A 20,492-nucleotide genomic window follows, 5' to 3' on the forward strand; every position below is an offset into this window, starting at 1 on the left:
CTCAACCCTTAACCCTCCATTCCTTTCCTGTCCATATAGCTGTCCAATTTAACATTAAATGACAATATCGAACCTGCCTCTACCACTTCTGCTGGAAGCTCGTTCCACATAGTGACCACTCTGTGAGTAAAGAAGTTCCCCCTCATGTTACCCCTAAACTTTTGCCCCCTAACTCTCAACTCATGTCCTCTTGTTTGAATCTCCCCCACTCTCAATGGAAAAGGCCTATTCACATCAACTCTGTCTATCCCCCTGATAATTTTAAATAGCTCTATCAAATCCCCCCTCAACCTTTTATGCTCCAAGGAATAAAGACTCAACTTGTTCAACCTTTCTCTGTAACTTAGGTGCTGGAACCGAGGTAACATTCTGGTGAATCTTCTCTGTACTCTCTCTATTTTGTTGACATCTTTCCTATAATTTGGTGACCAGAACTGTACACAATACTCCAAATTTGGCCTTACCAATGCCTTGTACAATTTTAACATTACATCCCAACTCCTATACTCAGTGCTCTGATTTATAAAGGCCAGCATACCAAAAGCTTTCTTCACTACCCTATTCACATGAGATTCCACCTTCAGGGAACTATGCATCACTGCTCTCTGGCATCTCCCATCCAACCACTGCTGAATCCATTTTACTACTTCAATATTAATACCTAATGATTGAACCTTCCTAAGTAACCTTCCGTGTGGGACTTTGTCAAAGGCCTTACTGAAGTCCATATAGACAACATCCACTGCTTTACCCTTGTCAACTTTTCTGGTAACTTCTTCAAAAAATTCAATAAGATTTGTCAAACATGACCTTCCACGCACAAATCCATGTTGACTGATCCTAATCAGATCCTGTCTATCCAGATAATTATATATACCATCTCTAAGAATAATTTCCATCAATTTACCCACCACTGACGTCAAACTCACAGGCCGATAATTGCTAGGTTTACTCTTAGAACCCTTTTTAATCAATGGAACAACATGAGCAATATACCAATCCTCCGGCACCATCCCTGTTTTTAATGATATTTGAAATATTTCTGTCAGAGCCCCTGCTATTTCTACACCAACTTCCCTCAAGGTCCTAAGGAATATCCTGTCAGGACCTGGGGACTTATCCACTTTTAGATTCCTTAAAAGCACCAATACGTCCTCTTCTTTAATCATCATAGTTTCCATAACTTCCCTACCTGTTTCCTTTACCTTACACAATTCAATATCCTTCTCCTTAGTGAATACCGATGAAAAGAAATTGTTCAAAATCTCTCCCATCTCTTTTGGCTCCACATTTAGCTGTGCACTCTGATTCTCTAAGGAACCAATCTTATCACTCACTATCCTTTTGCTGTTAATATAACTGTAGAAACCCTTTGGATTTATTTTCACCTTACTTGCCAAGGCAACCTCATATCTTCTCTTAGCTTTTCTAATTTCATTCTTAAGATTCTTTTTCCATTCTTTATATTCCTCGAGCACCTCATTTACTCCATACTGCCTATATTTATTGTAGATATCTCTCTTTTTCCGAACCAAGTTTCCAATATCCCTTGAAAACCATGGCTCTCTCAAACTTTTAATCTTTTCTTTCAACTTAACAGGAACAAAGATTCTGTACCCTCAAAATTTCACCTTTAAATGACCTCCATTTCTGTATTACATCCCCTTCCCATAAAACAAATTGTCCCGATCTACTCCTTCTAAATCCTTTCGCATCTCCTTAAAGTTAGCCTCTGTCCAATAAAAAATCTCTACCCTGGATCCAGACCTATCCTTTTCCATAATTATATTGAAACTAATGGCATTGTGATCACTGGACCCGAAGTGCTCCCCAACACATACCTCCATCACCTGACCTATCTAATTCCCCAACAGGAGATCGAACACTGCCCCTTCTCTAGTTGGTACCTCTATGTATTGCCGCAAAAAGCTATCCTGCACACATTTTACAAACTCCAAACCATCCAGCCCTTTTACAGTATGCGCTTCCCAGTCTATGTGTGGAAAATTAAAATCTCCCACAATCACAACCCTGTGCATACTACAAATATCTGCTATCTCTTTACAAATTTGCTCCTCCAATTCTCGCTCCCCATTAGGTGGTCTATAATACACCCCTATAAGTATTACTACATCTTTCCCATTCCTCAATTCCACCCAAATAGCCTCTAGATTAGATTAGATTAGATAATGAGGACACACAGTCCTCTTTTATTGTCATTTATTAAAGCATGCATTAAGAGATGATACAATATTCCTCTGGTGTGATATCACAGAAACACAGGACAGACCAAGACTGAAAAACTAACAAAAACCACATAATTATAACATATAGTTACAACAGTGCAACAATACCATAACTTGATGAAGAACAGGCCATGGCATAGTAAAAAAGTTCAAAGTCTCTCGAATGTCCCACATCTCATGCAGACGGGAGAAGGAAGAAAACTCTCCCTGCCATGCCCGACCTCAGTCCAACTCTGAGTCGTCCAAAAACTTTGACCCTCCGATCAGCCCTCCGACACCAAGTACCGAGCACCATCTCTATCCGAACGCTTCGATCTCAGCCTCGCTCGCCAGCAGCAGGCAAAGCCGGGGATTTTGGGGCCTTCCCTCCGGAAGATTCTCGATTGTGCAGTAACAGCGGCAGCGAACTGGCATTTCAGAAATTTCTCCAGATGTTCCTCTATGCTTTCATGTCTGTCTCCATCAAATCAGAATTGTCCACGGCCCCTATTTAACAGATACGATATCATTTTACCGGAGAGCTGCGCGTGCTGCGTCCTCTAATTAGACGAGCCCTGTAATCTATCCTTGCAGAGCACCACTGTGATATTTTCTCTGACAAGCAATACAACACCTCCCACTCTTGTCCCTCCGATTCTATCACACCTGATGCAATGAATTCCACGAATATTTAGTTGCCAATCGCACCCCTTCTGTAGCCATGTTTCACTAATAGCTACCACATCATACTTCCAGATATCAATCCATGCTCTAAGCTCATCCACCTTTCTTATAATGCTCCTAGCATTAAAATAAAATAAATGCATTTGAGGAATTTTCTACCTCTTACTCTCTGTTTATCACTATCTTTACTATCTTCTTTTCCTTCCTTCTCCCCTACATCTGTTCCTACACTCTGGTTCCCCTCTCCACTTGTATCTAGTTTAAATCCACTGGAGCCTCTCTAGCAAACCTCCCTGCAAGAATATTTGCCCCCTCCAGTTCAGGTGTAAACCATCCTGCTGGAACAGGTCCCACCTTCCCTGGAAAACTGCCCAATTATCTATAAATCTGAAGCCCTCCCTCCTGCACCATGTCTTCAGCCACGTGTTGATCTGCGCTATCTTACTATTTCTAAACCCGCCTGCACGTGGCACTGGTAGTAATCCTGAGATTGCTATCCTGGAGGTCCTGTCCTTTAACTTGACGCCTAACTCCCTAAACTCAACTTTCAGGACCTCCTCGCTCTTCCTACCCACGCCATTGGTCCCTACATGGACCATGATATCCGGCTGCTCACCCTCCCTCTTGAGAATACTGAGAACTCAATCTGAGATATCATGGACCTTGGCACCAGGGAGGCAGCAGACCATCTGGGATTCTCGATCTCTTCCACAGAATCTCTTATCTGTCCCCCTAACTATCGAATCCCCTATCACTACTGCTGTCTTCTTTTCCATTCTTCCCTTCTGAGCTGAGGGTCCCGTCTCGGTGCCAGAGATGCAACTACTGTAACTTCTCCCTGGTAGGTCGCCCCCATCAACAGTATCCAAAATGATATACTTATTATTGGTGGGAACAGCCACAAGGGTGCTCTATTCATTCTGTCTATTCCTCTTCCCTCTCCTGACAGTCACCCAGCTACCTGTCTCCTGACTCTTAGGGGTGACTATCTCCCTGTAACTCCTGTTTATTTCTGCCTCTGCCTCATAAATGATCCGAAGTTGATCCAGCTCCAGCTCCAGTTCCCTAACTTGGTTTGTCAGGAGCTGAAGCTGGATGCACCTTTTACAGGTGCATAGATCACCCAATAGTGACAGGGACATCGAGGAGCAGATAAGGAGACAGATTCTGGAAAGGTGTAATAATAACAGGGTTGTCGTGGTGGGAGATCTTAATTTCCCAAATATCGATTGGCATGTCCCTAGAGCGAGGGGTTTAGATGGGGTGGAGTTTGTTAGGTGTGCTCAAGAAGGTTTCTTGACGCAATATGTAGATAAGCCTACAAGAAGAGAGACTGTACTTGATCTGGTATTGGGAAATGAACCTGGACAGGTGTCAGATCTCTCAGTGGGAGAGCATTTTGGAGATGGATCCTTTACCATAGCATTGGAGAGTGATAGGAACAGACAAGTTAGGAAAGCGTCTAATTGGAGTAAGGGGAATTATGAGGCTATCAGGCAGAAAATTGGGAGCATAAATTGGGAACAGGTGATCTCAGGAAAATGTACAGAAGAAATGTGGCAAATGTTCAGGGGATACTTGCATGGAGTTCTGTATAGGTATGTTCCAATGAGGCAGGTAAAGGATAGTAGGGTACAGGAACTGTGCTGTACAAAGACTGTTGTAAATCTAGTCAAGAAGAAAAGAAGAGCTTACGAAAGGTTCAAAAAACTAGGTAATGATAGAGATCTAGAAGATTATAAGGCTAGCAGGAAAGAGCTTAAGAAAGAATTTAGGAGAGCCAGAAGGGGCCATGAGAAGGCCTTGGCGGACAGGATTAAGGAAAACCCCAAGACATTCTACAAGTATGTGAAGAGCAAGAGGATAAGATGTGAGAGAATAGGACCACTCAAGTGTGACAGTGGAAAAGTGTGGTTTGAACTGGAGGAGACAGCAGAGGTACTGAATGAATACTTTACTTCAGTATTCACTATGGAAAAGGATCTTGGCGATTGTAGGGATGACTTACAGCAGATTGAAAATCTTGAGCATGTAGATTTTAAGAAAGAGGAAGTGTTGGAGCTTTTAGAAAGCATCAAGTTGGTTAAGTCACCGGGATCTGATGAGATGTACCCCAGGCTACTGTGGGAGGTGAGGGAGGAAATTGCTGAGCCTCTGGCAATGATCTTTGCATCATTCTTGGGGACGGGAGAGATTCCGGAGGATTGGAGGGTTTCAAATGTTGTTCCCTTATTTAAGAAAGGGAGTAGAGATAGCCCAAGAAATTATAGAGCAGTGAGTCTTACTTCAGTTGTTGGTAAGTTGATGGAGAAGATCCTGAGAGGCAGGATTTATGAACATTTGGAGAAGCATAATATGATTAGGAATAGTCAGCATGGCTTTGTCAAAAGCAGGTCATGCATTATGACCCTGATTGAATTTTTTGGGGATGTGACTAAACATATTGATGAAGGTAGAGTAGTAGCTGTAGTGCATATGGATTTCAGCAAGGCATTTGATAAGGTACACCATGCAAGGCTTATTGAGAAAGTAAGGAGGCATGAGATCCAAGGGGACATTGCTTTGTGGATCTAGAACTGGCTTGTCCACAGAAGGCAAAGAGTGGGTGTAGACAGGTCATATTCTGCATGGAGGTTGGTCACCAGTGGTCTGCCTCAGGGATCTGTTCTGGGACCCCTACTCTTTGTGACTTTTATAAGTGACCTGGATGAAGAAGAGAAGGGATGGGTTAGTAAATTTGCTGATGACACAAAAGTTGGAGGTGTTGTAGATAGTGTGGAGGGCTGTCAGAGGTTACAGTGGGACATTGATAGCATGCAAAACTGGGCTGAGAAGTGGCAGATGGAGTTCAAGCCAGATAATGTGAGGTGGTTCATTTTGGTAGGTCAGATATGATGACAGAATATAGTATTAATGGTAAGACTCTTGGTAGTGTGAAGGATCAGAGGGGTCCAAGTCCATAGCGCTCTCAAAGCTACGATACAATAGGGTCTTTTAAGAGACTCCTGAACAGGGTACATGGAGCTCAGAAAAATAGAGGGCTATGTGATATCCTAGATAATTTCTAAGGTAAGGATATGTTCAGCACAGCTTTGTAAGGTGAGGGGCCTATATTGCGCTGTAGCATTTCGATGTTCCTATGTAATTAAGCTAGAAATAAAAGGAGGAGGAAAAAATAAACTCTCCAGACAGTAATAGGAAGGCAGAAGAATATTTTCTTTTTAGCTCCCAGAAGTTTCAAGCAGATGATGATTAATATGATTTGGAGTAAAACAATCTGTAGCATCACTTCTCCTTCAGCATTTAAAGTCTAATAAGTATCAAATGATAATTAATGCAAAGAACTGACCAACACTGACCACCTTCTAAAATTACCCCAAAGTTTCTCTTCATCAGAGAAAAACAAATCAGAATTTTACAGTACTTTCAGAAATTATTTTAGTCCTGTGAAAATGAGAAAACCATAAAAAATAGGATGTTTAAATAATGACTCAAGCTCTTCCATTAATACCATATAAACTTGAAAAGGGTACGTGCAGATATTGCCCTGAACAAGGTACTGCAGACATTTATAACAGTCTTTGATAACCATGCCAAAATTTCAAGCTTTTGTTCCCTTCACAACACATTTAAAACCTTAGGATGTGTACTTTATAGTTTTGTTAAATGAGGTGCTGCTAACTTACAAGTTAATTGCCATTCTAGCTGCTATTTAAGTAGCAAAGTTCTAATAGGTTAGGAACCTACACATCAAGTTGCATTCCTCAGCTGAAAAAAGTTTTTTTTTGTTCCAGCATGATATTCAATCAGCAAAGCTCTCCCATATTTTGCAACACATAACTCCTGTTAAACTTGTAGCTACACCACATTTGCCTAGAGCTGGAAGTGTTTAAATGAGAGCAAAGAAAAGTTGTTCAGAAAACTAAACACTGAAACATTTCAAGGAGCTGCTTAGTGCCCATCCATGTGTTGAATAGTCAACAAAAAGATCCCAAACTTGTGATCAGCATGGCTGTTTTAAAGAAAATACATCTTGTCCACTGTCCCAATTGGTGATTTAGATTTCTAGCCATCAGTCTGCCTTAGTGGCCACATTCTGTGGTCCAGGTTTTCGGTTCCTGCTTTATAGTGGTGGAAATATAGCGAGTCACATTCGTTACCGGGATTAGCTCCTGAACGCAATGACATTCCTGTGTTAGGGACGTGCGGTACTTTTGACAAGGTTCATGACCAGGTACAGGTACAGACCACAAAAGCACTCGCCAGGTGGAAATGTGGCAAGGGGTTGGGGCAACGATATGGAAGGGGTTGGAGTCAGGAAGAACCAAAATCCCCCAGGAATTCAAAACCTGATCCTTCTGCCATTGTCATATAGAAGAGAAGCAAGAAGCAGGCAGCAGGAATCTGAGTCTACATGTGGCGAGAACCTTCAATTCAAATCTGCTATTCAGAATTCCAAGGCATCAGTAAGAAATTACAAGTCACAGATGGTGCTTAATTTTGGCTTAGTCAGGCCAAATTTTTAGGTTCATAAATCCCAAAAATGAGTTTCATGGTGCACACACTTACGATGCTGATACTTTAAGTAACACCACTGTTTTATACGCCCGTTGACTGCTGGCATCGTGCTGTGAAGTGGGGCAATGACATACTCAAGTATTAAATGAACATTAAAATTTATCCCACTTGTCAAGTTATCCGTTCTGACTGATGGTGCAATAGCAAACATTTCTGGTGCTTCTCTTTGTGACTTGAATTGTCTAGAAGGAATAGTTTGATGATCTTTCAGTGAATGACCATGCCTCAAATACGAGTGCCCTAACTTTTCTGGGGAAACTAGAATGGCTGGATCATTGAGAGGAAAAGCAGAGCAAGACAAATTACTGGAAGTGATGCTAGAGAATGGAATATTCAAGAGTACAACATATCTGTCAGAGATCCTTAGAATGCAGTTACCTAATCTCAGCTCCTGCAACTATTTAATTTGACTGCAAATCTATTTCTAATGTGGCAAAGTTAATTGGGGAACTCTCTGTACAATAGTGAAAGAATGCACTCATACGTTCCTTAAGTGTCAAATGGATTCCAAACATCTGCCAAGTTTAAAAGAAGAATTAAATTGATCACCATGCAAGAGAAAACTAAGAAAATAAATTTATCCCGTTCCACGTTGTCAGAAAGAATTCTCTTTAGCATACTTAATGTTAGTAGAAGTTTCTGGGCGACAATGACTTAGTAATTGGAAACAGAATCACCTTGAGAGCTTCATGTTTAATAATGAAGGCGATGACTCATTCTGTGATGGAAAGGGGAGCAAAACTCCATGTGAAGAGTCATGTAGTGTCATACTGCATATGTCACCATATTCATGCCAACCATTAAGTCCCTACAATACTAAACTTCTTTCCAACATTTGGCACATGGCCTTCTCCACCAAATGCTCATCTGGATATTTCTTCAATGCTGTCAGGGTTTTTTCCTTTCATGCCTCCTCAGGCTATTAACAAAGTCCAAACTGCTGAATATTTTCTTCAGAATGAGGGAAATCAATTCCTGGAATCTTTTGGCATCAAGGAGCATGAACATGATAGAGAGATGAGTGATCAGTCATGATCAACCAGACAGCAAGCTTGCAAGACCAAATGACCTTCTCTTGCTTCTCCTTACTGTGCTTCATTTGGGAGTGAGACGGATTCACATTGTATCCCCTGTTTATATTGCCCATTTACTTTTTGTTGATATTTCAACTAATTTTTGAGTCAATTATTGGAAGTTAAATTTTCATTTCATTACTGGTTGGTCAGTCAGAGGTCTCCATAGGTCAGAGTTGACCCTGGATATTGCATCCTAGCTGTCTAGATACACAAGCCTGGGCAGTACGATATGGAGAGCAAGCTGTTGCCCATGTAGCAAGCTCCCCCTCTCCACGCATCTGATGAACCCAAAGGAACGGCAGAGAGCGATACAGTTTGGCACCAGCAGCATCACAGGAGTTGCCAGTCAGCATTGAACTCAATGTAGGACTGCATTAGCGACTCCAGCTCCAGATTTTTCCTGCAGGCTTTACTCCCGAAGCCTTCCCCATGAGTGTGTATATCCACAAGGCAGTGGAGGTTTGAGATCAGAGTTTTCCTTCTCCTAGATGAGCTGCCAATCACGGTTGACAAGCCCCAACTGCCCAGAGAATGGTTTTAAGGCACTTTGCCCCTTCTCCTGTCAGTAGAAATGGTTCCAGTCCTTGTGTGCCGATCTGCAATGATCCCTACTTTGACACTACTAATAGTAAGTTCAGTCAGGCAAAAGGGACCCACCTGATAAATGGGTGCGTGCAGTTAGCAAAATCCAAAGACCACATTAAGACATTTGGAGGTCTGAGTAAACAATGAAGTTTTGGATAAAATGAAAATAGTTTGACTACTACTCAAAAAAAAATCTTGTGAGCTCTCAGTTCAGGCACTATTCCCAAGGCAGTAGTCATGAGATGGAACTAACTAATTAAGATAGAAGTAAAAGAGAAACCTGTTGAATAGCATTAATAATAGGGAAAAGATTGAGTAAGGTTGGCATGGATTTATGAAATGAAAATCATGTTTGACTAATCTACTGGAATTCTTTTAAAATGTGGCAGGTAGTACAGATAAGGGAGGACCAGCGAATGTGATGTATTTAGATTTTAGGAAGGCTCTTGATAAAGTCCCACACAGCGTGATTGGTAAACAAGGTTAGAACACACAGAGCTGAGGGTAATATACTGACAAGGATTATGAATGATTACTACTGATTACCCAGGATATGTCCTCTTCTCACTGTTACCGTCAGGAAGGAGTTACGGAAGCCTAAAGACACACACTCAGTGATTCAGGAACAGCTTCTTCTCTTCTGCCATCTGATTTCTAAATGGTCATTGAACCCATGGACACTAATTCACTTTTTTATATTATTTCTGCTTTTGAACTATTTTTACTTTAACTATTTATTATGCATATGCCTACTTACTGTAATTGATTTACTTATTTTTTTCTATATTATGATGTATTGCATTGTACAGCTGCCGCTAAGTTAACAAATTTCACAACATATGCCAATGATATTCAACCTGGTTCTCTGATTACTAAGCAGAAATTAAAGAATGGGAATAAACAGATCTTTCTCAGCTGGCAGGCTGTGATTTATAAGATACTGTAGGGATCAATACTAAGAACTTATGCCAAGAATTTGGCTGAAGGCACCAAATATCATAATTACAGATTGATGATACGAAACCAGGTAGGATTGTGAGTAGGAAACATATATGAAGATGCTTCAAGGTAATATACACAAGCAGATATAATGTAATGTGAAAACTATGAAGTTATCCACGTTGGTGCATAACACATTAAAGCAGAGTAATAATAAATCTTGAGAGACTGGATAATGTAGATATTCAAAAGGAAATAAGTATCCTTGTAAACAAGTCATTGAAAGCTAACCAGCAAGTGCAGCAAGTGATTAGAAAGGCAAATAGTATATTGTTCTGGAGAAGTAAAAGGGTCTCCATGTGACTGTGCCTGAAGTAGTCTGTGTGGCTTTTTGGTCTCCATATCCTTGAAAAAACAGATGTTTTCACCATCAAAGAACTGCAGCAAAGACTCACCAGTTTTGTTCAGTCTCAGTATGAGATGAGACTAAATCTGTATGCCTTTGAATTCGGAAGAATAGAAGAAGATCACACTGAAGAATATAAAATTCATGTAGGGCTCAACAGGCTTGACGACGGAGGCTGCTTCCCTTGGTTGAAATATCTAGAATTGGGGATCATTGTCTCAGATCAACAGATAGGCAATTTACTACAAAGATGCAGAAAGTTTTCTTGAAATTGGGGACTTGAAGGGCCAATACTGCCTCCTCCTGTCACAGTGGGCACGCTGGTAACGGACCCAAATGCAAGACACAGACACTGAAGTACAAGGAATGGGACCTGTCTAGAGTAGGGACGTGACAGGATACAGACAAGGAGCAGGGACAAGAATGCAGACTTGGGCTAGGACACGGACAAGACAGGGAACCTGGACAAGAAACTATGCACTAGGAGCCTGGGCTTGGGTTCCGAGCCAGAGACTGGACAAGGACCCAGAACCTGGGTCATGCCTCGGGCTTGGGCCCCAGAACCAGGCAAGGACATGACATGACTACAGGACAGGACGTGTCTGGGGTCTAGGTCTTGAGGCTTGAGGCTGGGGTCTTGGTTGAGGCTTCGGCTTGGAGGCAGGCTGGGCGTCGAGGCTTCAGCTTGGAGACAGGCTGGGTGTCGAGGATTCAGCTTGGAGACAGGCTGGGGGATCTTGAGTCTTGGAATGTGGAGGCTGATAACTCGGAAGTTGGAGCTCAGAGACAGACTGGGAACTGTACATCAACATAGAGCCGGGGCTTATCCTTCAAAAAGCTGGGACTCATCTTTAACATGACACCAACATGAGACAGGACAGTACATAAATATAGAGCCGGGACTTATACTTAGACAAGCTGGGACTCAACTTCTTCTCCACACCAAGGTGGGACAGGACCATCCATCGGGTAATGGCAGAACAGCCAGACTTACCCAACAGAGGCAAAGACAAGACAAGACAAGACAGATCCCCCCGCAGGGCAACGGCAGAATGGCCTGACTTACCGCACGGAGGCGAGGACGAGAAGAGACAAAAACCGAAGAACGATAGACGGTTCCATCTCTACATCGGGGTTGCTCCGAGTCACAGTTCGGCCAGCAACCTCAGCTGGCTATGAAAACAGTCTGATCCTTACCTAGTTCAAAGTGGGTGGCAGCCACTCAGCTGGCCCGGGAAACAGCCGAATCCATACTGCAAAGACAGCTCCGACTACTGACAGCAAGGCTCCATGAGGCAATGGTTCTCTAATGCGGCCTAAAGATGGCAAGTAGCCACTACAGCCTTCCATCAGCAGGTTGCTCCCAGGGGATCTTGACAAGACAAACCAGCAGCCCACAGTCGTCCCCAAGGCTACTTATATTCCGAGCCCCAAGATGGGAATCAGGTGCCTATGATTAACTCAACCAAAACAAGGGACTGCTGGAAGATCGGAGTCCTTATTCCACAGACCGGACTGTGAACCGGAATGGGGATTTCATGGATCGGATCATGACACCTCCAACCAATTATGTTATTATTATGTAAAAATATTCACATGCACCCTTTAGAAAAGTGTTAAAACCATTCACCAAAAGTTACCTTCCACTCTAGCCTTCAGAATAACGTGGTGTAACTGATTTTCATAGCTTCACATTAACTAAAGTCTAATGATATCATTTATAAAGATATCTACTGATATCTTTTATAAATCTGCTGAGTCATCAGTAGATTTATGCCTCTTTTCACCCTGTCACTTGTGAAAATGCTATTCCCATTTCTCAGTTCATCTGTCTCCATCGCATCTGTTGTCACGATAGATCTTTCCATTCCAAAACATCTGAGCTATCCTCCTTCTTCAAAGAGCATGTTTTTCTTACACTACCATCAATGCTGCCCTCACCCACATCTCCTCCTACTTTCCGGACAACTGCACTCACTCTATCTTCCCACTGCCATAACTAGGGTAGGGTTCCCTTGTCCTTACCTACAACCCCACAAACCTCTGTATCCAGTACATCCTTCTCTGCAACGTCCACCATCTACAATGGGACCCTACCATTAAGCACGTCCTCTCCCTATCCACTATCTCCACTTTTCACGGGGATTGCTCTCTATGTGACTCCCTTGTCCACTCATTTGCATCCCCCCCCCCCGACCGATCTCCCTCCAGGCACTTAACCCTGCAAGCGGGACAAGTGCTACACCTGCCCCTATACCTCCTTCCTTGCCACCATTCAGGGCCCCAAACAGCCCTTACAAGTGAGGCAGTTCACCTGTAAATCTGTTGGGATCGTCTACTCTGTCTGGTGCTGCCGGTATGGCCTCATCCAGATCGATGAGACCCCATATTCATGGGGGCCAGTTCATCGAGCGCCTTTGTTCCATCTACCACAAAGGCCGGCGGCCACCCATTTCAATTTGACTTTCCAGTCCCATGGCCTCCTCGACTGCTATACCGAGGCCATCCTCAGGATGGAGATGCAAAATCTCATACTCTGTCTGGGTAGTCCCCAACCTGATGGCATGAATATAGATTTCTCTAAAGTCCAGTAATTTCTCGCCTCTTCCCCCTTCTCTCTTTTTCCAACCTTTTACCTCTTCTCATCTGCCTATTATTTCCTCCTGTGTCCCCTCCTCCTTCCTTTTCTCCTATGGTCTCCTCTCCTATCAGATTCCTTCTTCTCCAGCCCTTGACCTTTACCTCCCATCCAGCTTCACCTATAACCTTCCAGCTAGACTCTTTCATCTCCCCACACCTTTTTATTCTGGCATCTTCCCCCTACCTTCTCAGTCCTGAAGAAGGGTCTCAGCCCGAAATGTCGACTGCCTATTCGTTTCCATAGATTCTGACCTGCTGAGTTCCTCCAGCATTTTGCGTATGTTGTTTTGGATTTTTTCAGCATCTGCAGACTTCATCGTGTTTATGTTTTATAGTAGGAGTCTCCTTTTATACAAAAGGGATGTGCCAGTAGCCCAAGATATAATAGTGATTAAAGCCTGCCAAGAAAACCAAGAGTTGAATTCACAGCAGTGTTGTTGCAATGAGTAGAATTCCCACAAAGCCCATCATTACAGAAAAAAATTACCCTGAGAGGAAATTCAAAGCAAAAATATGAATTGCAACATTACATGGCAAGCGGGTATGGTTTGAGTCATACTGAACACAAGATAACCAAGTGGTAGAAAAAGGGTATAAGTGTAGAGAGCAGTTCAGACTTATAGGGAGTAGTTGATATACATCAAGAAGAATGATAGGAAGATGGGGAGAATAGAATCCATTCCTCTAGTTCCGATTTCTAAGACAGGCGACTTGCTCATCCGCATCATTGTATGTCTTTTTTAAATTATAGGGACAGTGTCTGTGTTTTGGAAATACTTCGAGTTTAGGAAATGGTTTGTGTTTTAGGACCTGTTTATAATTGGAAAATAAGTGTTTAAGATAGAATTCCTCAGTGAGTTTTAAATGTGTTTTAAGAATGTATCACTGTCAATAAATTAATTGTGTTTTAAACTACTTTGTTAGCTGGAAGCATCTTCTCCTTGGTAGGGAGGAGGGACCCACCACTCAAGTAGTGGGTTTTGGCAGCTGAAGCTCGCCGTGGAGAATAAACGGGAAGAAAACTGAGTATGACAGTATAATCTCCCTTAAGTGAGAGTATATATCCGATAGGGCTGAGGATCTTTGTTTGAGTTTCAAACTTAGCAGTCGGCAAACCCAATACCATCACAATAAATATATTTTCAACGATGGAACTTTAATCAGTTTAGCCAAAACTCGCTATGTCGATCACTATTGTCTTCAGCTGTGGAAACAGAAGTCACAGTGAGTCTGTAATATTTATTGCTGTGTCAAAGACTCTTCAAGAGGAACAGTCTTCAAGGGCAGATTGCAGGTGAGTAAAGTTCAATATATGAGATTGATGGTGACAGTGCAGCTGGAGTTCAACTAATCGCACATCACAGGTTGTTTCCAAACTTATCAGTGCTAATTGAAGCATACCAATTTTTGGTAAAATCTTGCAAGGATTAAACATAGAAATCTACACCACATTACTGGCCTTCCAGCCCACAACGTTGTGCCGACCAGGTAACCTACTCTAAAAACTGCCAGGAATTTCCCTACCGCATAGCCCTCTATGTTAAGTAATGTTCAATATATTCTAGCAATAGTATGTCCTGAAGAATGGGGGGTAAACTGGACAGTTCTTGATAGCGGGAGTTGTCATCACAGTGTGTAACTGATGCATTTGAGCCCGTGCAGGCACCAAAGAATGTGCTGCCTGCTTGCTGGCATGATGATAGCATCCAGTGAGTAATATTCATCCTGATGATTTGTCTGGAACGTACAACCGGAAGGCCAATGTAATGAGTGTCTCTTAAGAAGGTGTGGTGCAGGTGCAGCAAATTCTGGCCTCATTTAGACCCTCAAGAAATTCAGATGTTAGCACAGCAAAGGAAAATGGAAGATCTGAGTCACTCCAGGATACTGCACTGGACACCCAGGTAGAGGAGGTAACTGCAGAAATGTCATGGGCTGGGGTTGGAAGATATTCTCTCTTCAAAAGGACCAGGAGGCCCTCCAAAGGAGAGTTCAAAAGGAGAGAGAGCTACAAGACATAGAGGTTCAATGTCAAGAGGCAGATACGGTTTCAGATTCAGATATATTTATCAAAACATAAAGAGAAATGATTCCTTTGTGATAACAACCATCACACCCAAGGATGGGCTGGAGGGCAGCCTGCATGTGTTTCATGCCAACATAGTATTCCCACAATGTTTCACAGAACAACGCAAGCAGTAACAACAACACCCTACACCCTACACAGTTCCTAAAACCCTCCACTCACCCACTCACATACCCAGGACAGGACGTCCATCCATAGGACAGACCCTTCCAGGCCTCCTGTCCTTGACCATGGATTCTCAGACTCACGGACATTGGACCTACAAGATCAGATTTCATCCCAGGACACCAATCATGAGTTTGACTTTTGGGCCTCGACTTACACACTTTTACGGACGTCCGACCCTGATGACCTGGGCCCTTGTAGCTTGTTAAAACCCTTGTGATTCCATTGAGCCTCTACCTCTGTATTCGACCTTCAGCTTGACTTGGCTGGGTTTGACCTTCGGGCCTCTACGCCCAGACTTGCATGGACCTCTGATCCCAGGAACCTATGTCACTAATATTTGACCATGGATCATTTTGATATGGACTCGAACTTCTGCCCATACTCTTCATTTACCAACCCTGACCTCTAACTTCCCCCATCTCTGTCTATAAACTCTAATCTGACTCCCAACTCCCCTCTCTGTTCCCAAAACCATCTCCATCAATTAAAAAAAAAATCAACAAAGTCAGAGCCATAACTTTGACAGAAATCGCAGTTTGGTGCCAACTTAACCAGAGGTATCAAGATTGAGGCTGGACTACTGAAGTTCAACGATTCACTGGAATTCATTGCCACAGGCAGTTGTGGAGGCCAATTCTCCATGTATACTTAAGGCAGAGGTTGATAGCTTCTTGATTGGTCAGGGCATGAAAGGATACCGGGAGAAGGTAGATTGGGCTGAGAGGAAAATTAGATCTGCCATGATGAAATGACGGGTCAAATTCGATGGGCCAAATGGCATAATTCTGCTCCTATATCTAATGGTCTTATCTTATTCCACAGCACAAAAGACTTCCAGCATCCACTCCACCATCCACACTTAAAACACTGTCAACATTTCATCAGACTCTGATAATCTCAGCCTAAAGTTCTTTCATTCTTCACATTCATTAACAGTCATCACATTCTCCACAGCACACCCACACTGATGATCCAAGCATTAAACTAGAGTTTTCGGGGAATGGGAACCAGAGCGCCAGAGCAGCTGGTGGAGTGGTTGTGGAAACAGCCTCAGACAAAGTCAGGAAGCAAAAGATTGAGCATGGTGGGACAAGTGTCCTGAGCTGCATATATTTCAGTTGAAGAATTGCAGGAAAGACAGCTGAGCTCAGGGCATGGATCAACACATGGAATTATGATATCACACCCACTGGGGATATTTGGTTGCAGGAGGGGCAAGACTCGCAGCTCAATATTCCAGGGTTCTGTTGGTTTTGACTTGATGTAGCAGGAGTGGTTAAAGGGGAAGGCATGGCATTACTAGTCAGAGAAAATGTCACGGCAGAGCTCAGTCTGGTCAGACCGGAGAATTTGTTTCTGAGGCACTATATGTGGAACTGAGGAAAAAGAAAGGTACAGTGTCTATAAAAAGTATTCACCATCACCCTCCCCCCACCTCTTGGAATTTTTCATGTTTTATTATTTTACAATATTGAATAACAGTAGATATAATTTGGCTTTTTTGACACTGACAGAGAAAGACTCCTTTGTGGGAAAGTAAATGTGACACACCAAATCATCATGGGTGCAGCCAATTGGTTTTAGAAGTCACATAGTTAGTTAAATGGAGATCTGTGTTTGGCGACCTGTATGCCATCAAGGAGTTTCAATTGATCGTAGTAAAAATACACCTGTATCTGGAAGGTCCAACTGCTGTTCAGTCAGTATCCTGGCAAAAACTACACCATGAAGACAAAAAAAAAACTCTCCAAGTAACTCAACGAAAAGGTTATTGAAAGCACAAGTCAGGAGATGGATACAAGAAAATTTCCAAGTCACTGAATATACCTTGGAGTACAGTTAAGTCAATCATCAAGAAATGGAAAGAATATGGCACAGCTGTATATCTGCCCAGAGCAGGTCATCCTCAAAAACTGAGTGACCGTGCAAGAAGGGGACTAGTGAGGGAGGCCACCAAGAGACCTGTGACAACTATACAGGACCCTGGTCAGACCCCACTTGGAGTACTGTGCTCAATTCTGTTCGCCTCACTACAGGATGGACATGGAATTTATAGAAAGGGTGCAGAGGAGATTTACAAGGATGTTAACGCAAGGAATTCTGCAGAGGCTGGAAATTCAAGCAACACACATCAAAGTTGCTGGTGAACGCAGCAGGCCAGGCAGCATCTCTAGGAAGAGGTACAGTCGACGTTTCTGGTCAAGACCCTTCGTCAGGACTAACCCTTCATGAGACTGTACCTCTTCCTAGAGATGCTGCCTGGCCTGCTGCGTTCACCAGCAACTTTGATTTGTGTTGTTTACAAGGATGTTGCCTGGATTGAGGAGCATGCCTTATGAGAATAGGTTGAGTGAACTTGGCCTTTTTTCCTTGGAGCGACGGAGGATGAGAGGTGACCTGATAGAGGTGTATAAGATGATGAGAGGCATTGATCGTGAGGATAGTCAGAGGCTTTTTTCCAGGGCTGAAATGGCTAGCATGAGAGGGCATAATTTTAAGGTGTTTGGAAGTAGGTACAGGGATGTCATGGGTAAGTTTTACACAGAGAGTGGTGAGTGCATGGAATGAGCTGCCGGCGACAGTGGTGGTGGCAGAAACGATAGGGTCTTTTAAGAGACTCCTGGATAGGTACATGGAGCTTAGAAAAATAGAGGGCTTTGGGTAAGCCCAGGTAGTTCGAAGGTAAGGACATGTTCGGCACAGTTTGTGGGCCAAAAGGCCTGTATTGTGTTGTAGGTTTTCTATGTTTCTATGTAACTCTGGAGGAGTTACAAGCTTCAGTGGCTAAAGTGGCGATGACTACATATACGACAACTGTTGCCCAGGTGGTTCATCAGTTGCAGGTTTCTGGGAGAGTAGCAAAGAGAATTCGCAACTAGAATTGCCAGAGGGCATGTGGGAGTCTCTGAAGTTAGCTGGAGGAAGGTCTGATGAAATCAAAACTGAGCTTTTTGGCCTTCAGACTTGAAGCACCTTCAATTACTCCAAAAGACTGAGGTTTGGTAAAATACTGAAAGGCTTTTATTCGCTGTACAATACGACCTCCACAGTGAGTGTCTGCCCTCGGACTGAGGGGGAGGGGCAAGGCGAACACCTTTATACAGGACTCTGTGGGAGGAGCCACAGGGGCAGTCAGCAGAGGGGTGTGTCCAGACAGGTAACCGAGTTACAACATATATACATGGTTTACCACATTCACCCCTCCTTTTTTAAAAAGAGTCCCACGGGGTGAAGTGACTGACAATATTTACAAGAAGTATATTTACAGGTTAAGTCTATCAGGCGGTCGAGTCTGTCGCTGTGATCTACGTAGCACCGGCGATGGCGGTTGTGCTGGCTCCGGCCTGACTTCAGGTGCCAGCACGTTAGGCGTCGGTAATCCCTCGTGCGTGTGCGTCGCGCCCAGTATGGGAGTGTCGTGTGGTGTCTGTATAGGGTTTGGGGTGCACGGTGTCTCGTAGGTACATACAGTGGTGGGTACAGGGTCAATAGTCACCACGGAGTGTTCAGGGTAGGGGCCCGGAGCTCCTGCGGGCGCCAGGTCGCGGATGGAGACCATGTCCTCCTGCCCATCAGGTAAAACCACGTAGGCATACTGGGGGTTCGCATGAAGTAAGTGAACCCTCTCGACCATCGGGGAGTATTTATTGCTCCTCGCATGTTTCCGAAGCAGCACTGGCCCCGGGGACGTCAGCCAAGTTGGTAGGGTGGTTCCAGTGGTCGATTTTCTGGGAAATGAAAAGAGCTGCTCATGAGGGGTGGCATTGGTGGCTGTGCATAACAGGGAGCGGATGGAGTGGAGTGCCTCGGGAAGGACCTCCTGCCAGCGGGAGACCGGCAGTCCCTTTGACCTGAGGGCTAAGAGTGTGGCTTTCCACACCGTGCCATTCTCCTTCTCTACCTGTCCATTCCCCCGGGGATTATAGCTCGTGGTCCTACTGGTTGCAATTCCCCTAGCCGGTAGATATTGGCGCAGCTCGTCACTCATAAACGAGGACCCTCTGTCACTGTGGATATAGCATGGGTATCCGAACAGAGTGAAGAGCTTGCACGGGGCTTTTATAACTGACGTGGTAGTGGTGTCGGGGCAGGGGATGGCGAAGGGGAACCGTGAGTACTCGTCAATTACGTTAAGAAAGTACACATTGCGGTCGGTGGAGGGAAGGAGGCCCTTAAAGTCAACACTCAGTCGCTCAAAGGGGTGGGTGGCCTTGATGAGTGGTGCCTTTTCGGGTCGGTAGAAGTGCGGTTTGCACTCTGCGCAGACTTGGCAGTCCCTGGTCATCATCCTGATCTCCTCAAGGGAGTAAGGCAGGTGCCGGGCTTTCACAAAGTGGAAAAGACGGGTGACTCCCGGGTGGCAAAGGTCTACATGTAGGACGTATAGCCGGTCGATCTGCGCGCTGGCGCATGTTCCCCAGGATAGGGCATCGGAGGGCTCGTTGAGCTACCCAGGCCTGTACATGATGTCATGGTTTTAGGTGGAGAGTTCGATTCTCCACCTCAGAATTTTATCATTTTTGATTTTGCTCCGCTGTTGATTATTAAACATGAACGTGACTGAGCGCTGGTCAGTTAGCAGGGTGAACCTTTTGCCGGCAAGATAGTGCCTCCAGTGCCTTATAGCTTCCACTATGGCCTGGGCCTCTTTCTCTACCACAGAGTGCCGAATTTCAGGGTCTTGAAGGGTACGGGAGAAGAACGCCACTGGTCTTCCTGCCTGGTTGAGGGTAGCAGCCAGCGCAAAGTCGGAGGCATCACTCTCTACTTGGAAGGGAATGGCCTCATCCACCGCATGCATTGCTGCTTTGGCAATGTCCCCTTTTATGCGGTTGAAGGCCGTGTGGGCCTCGGCAGAGAGGGGGAATGTGGTGGACTTGACCAGGGGGTGGGCCTTGTCTGCATAGTTAGAGACCCATTGGGTGTAATATGAAAAGAAGCCCAGGCACCTTTTGAGGGCTCTGATGGTGTTGGGAAGAGGAAGTTCCAACAGGGGGCGCATACGGTCGGGGTCAGGGCCAATGACTCCATTCTCCACGATACACCCACGGATAGCAAGTCAGGTGGTCCCAAATACACACTTGTCCTTGTTATAGGTGAGGTTG

General features: G+C 44.1%; 1 long non-coding RNA gene across 1 annotated transcript in view; it reads right to left on the reverse strand.

Moving 5' to 3' along the window:
- The window catches only part of LOC134357591 (uncharacterized), an 88,207-nt gene that overhangs the window by 15,401 nt on the left and 52,314 nt on the right, over positions 1-20,492 (reverse strand). The window lies entirely within an intron of this gene.

This window comes from Mobula hypostoma, chromosome 16, assembly GCF_963921235.1.
Source record: "Mobula hypostoma chromosome 16, sMobHyp1.1, whole genome shotgun sequence".
Taxonomy (NCBI): Eukaryota; Metazoa; Chordata; class Chondrichthyes; order Myliobatiformes; family Myliobatidae; genus Mobula; species Mobula hypostoma.